A 2,984-nucleotide genomic window follows, 5' to 3' on the forward strand; every position below is an offset into this window, starting at 1 on the left:
AGCCACCTGCAGATCCACGCATTTGATTAAGCTGCCAATCTCTGCTAATTACACGGCAGCTCACTGGCGCCACCTGGCGACCGCAATTATCTCCACCGCTTCCTCCTGACGGTATTTAGTCATGAGGATGTTTAGTCAACGCAGAGGAGTTTGTAGAAAATACATACATAAAATGTGCATGTTTCTCAGCTACAAAATCTAAATGAACGGAAAGCTGATCTCTGAGCTGTGATGCAGAGTGATCAGGTACAATACTCACCTGAAGTTGTAGGAATACTGCAGTAAACCTGTGATGTACGGTACTTGAGTAATTCCACTTCAGATGGACAGATGCTCTGACAGCTGCAAGTTACAAATTAAAACTGTGCAAAACACATGATGAGCTTATAAAATATCATGTTTTTACAGATGCTCCAACTCAGGAAAACACATTTAGGCGGCAGTGAATCAGCAGAAATAATGTAAAATATTAAATCATGTCACATTTTACTCTAGTAAAGGTATTAGCATGAGTAAAAGCAAAAGTACATATGGCCTATTTCACAAAGGTTTATTGTAGTATTTTATTATAATATGTTGCGCAACAATGTTAAGCACATTATTTAAATGATATAAAATCATGGTTTAATCTATAATAATTCATAATGTGTTACGTATCTTATTTGTTTCGCTTCAAATTGATTTTCAAAGATTTTTGTCAAATTATTGTAATGAAAGAAATTTAATGAGTATTTAATTTAAGGGTTGCAATATTAATGCAAAGCAAAGCACAAGTACCTTCTGGAGTATTATTTAATTTCAGAGGTTAATATTATATATAATATAAAATATTTATATATAATATCGGTCTAATATTCACAAAGGAAATCCATTTCATTTTTGACACTATAGGTCTTTTTTCCTGATGTTACTTGACCACGACCAAGGAAATGATTCATCATTGTATTTTCACATTGTAGTGCTGCAGACCTGTCGTACAGCTGAGGACCTGAGAGCTTACTTTACCACCAGATCTTGATTACATTTCCTCATTTTCCTCACTTATTTATTTGTCTCAACTCTGACACTTATATCAAAAACACTTATCAACACACTTGTGTGAGTAAAGCTTGAAATAATTGAAATCATGTTATTCATTTGACTCTGGAGCCTCTGGAGAGACCTGAGGGGACCCCGTGACTCCGCAGACCCCACTTTGGCCCATGATTGATATGCTGTCCTAAGCTGGGTTTCACATGAATTGATAATTTAATTAAACTGGCAGCCAGGGAGCATCATACAAGTATTCCTCAAGGCAACTGTACCAGCATGACTGCCACTATCGAGCTGTACAGATGGCCCAGTTGAACGGCACAGTCAGTTTAATTCCCTGTGATCCCAAACTCATTCTAAATACAAACAAAACAGAAATTAAAAACAACTGAAGTGTGTTGCTCGAGATATTTTATAGAGCTCTTGCTGGGTGCACTTATCGTTATGTAAGAGCGGAGCATGAATTTTACATGACCTATGTTACAGAGCAGTAAATGGTTTGTTTACATTCATAATGCTCATAAGTGAAGAACGATGGATCACAGAAAAAGAAAAGCACCTGAGACAAAATTACCGTCTAAAACGACTTGCTGGTGCAGCATTAATACTCACTCACACTCCTTCAAAAGCTTTATTCTTACAAATGCGTTTGATCGCTTTAATTCCTGTATTAGACTTTAAAAGATGAAGCTTTTATCACCGTGCATCTGCTGCATTTATCATCATTCAAAGTGCCTTAAAGCACAACCAGAAGCAAACAGTTGAGTCGTGACCTGGTCGGTAACCTTACACCGTGACTGATCCTGTGACTCACACATCTCCCAGATTAAAAACACAGTCATTTGCTGTGTTGAGCAAAAGCAATATTGCAATTACACTGTCTGTAAAAGCATCAAAGCAATCATGCGAGAACGAAGACTGGGCAGAAGCCCGGAGTTCAACGCTTCTTCAGGCTCGTATAAGATCAGCATCGTACGGGAAGTAAGAGGTGAGGTGAGCCTTACTCATCACTAGGCGTGTCCCCCTCACTGTACAGCATCAATGTGATTAGATAGACAGATGGGGGAGAGGGAGGGAGGGAGGGAGAGGAGGGGGTGTAAATAGGGAGAGTGAGTGAGAGAGATGACCTAATACCCATAAAAAGCAATGAAGTCATACTACCTGACTCATATTCCCAGCTGACACCAGCTCTCACAATCACAACATCCCAGTGCGTGTGTGTGTGTGTGTGTGTGTGTGTGTGTGTGATGTGTGTACTTCACAGCAGGTGAGGAGAGACTCTACTTCCCCAGCTGTTCCAGGGGTTATGGAAAACGCGTCAACGTGTTCGTGGCACCAGAGGATTTTTTTCTGCAGGCGTTACTCACCGACACGTTGGTGCAGAAACAATTAACTAATTAACAGGAAATTCATAAGCAGTGATCACAATAAACGAGCTTTCATTTATCAAGCTAATTTGTCAAACGTCACCTGGTTTCCAGATTCTGAGATGGAAGAATTGTGTTTGTCTTATTTGTTTGACTTTAAGATACATTTTAATCCAGTGTCTAAACTGAAGCCGGTGAAGTGTGTAGTTGTGCGAGGTTAAGGCGTGTCAGGAACAACACAACGAACTCAGCTTCACTCAATGAAGTGATGTTTGCTAGTTTATCCGTACAATGGGAAGAAAACTCCTCTCATCTGGATCCGTGATGGATAAAACTCTGCGCCGCTGCTTCAAGCGGGACGAGGCCTGCCTTTGTTTAGGGTTATTTACTCTGGGTCGTCATGATGTGCAGTCAGTCGCTGCCGCTGCGGCGGAAGAAAGCGTGGCACGAATAAAGCACGAAACGCCGACGGGAAACCCCCCAAAAACCGCACGCGCTGCTCATTCGCTCAGCTGATCGGCTTCAGACTCTCATCAGCTCACGAGCACAAGACGCGGTATCATTAGCATGAAGCGTGACGTCACC

This window comes from Betta splendens, chromosome 16 (assembly GCF_900634795.4).
Source record: "Betta splendens chromosome 16, fBetSpl5.4, whole genome shotgun sequence".
Taxonomy (NCBI): Eukaryota; Metazoa; Chordata; class Actinopteri; order Anabantiformes; family Osphronemidae; genus Betta; species Betta splendens.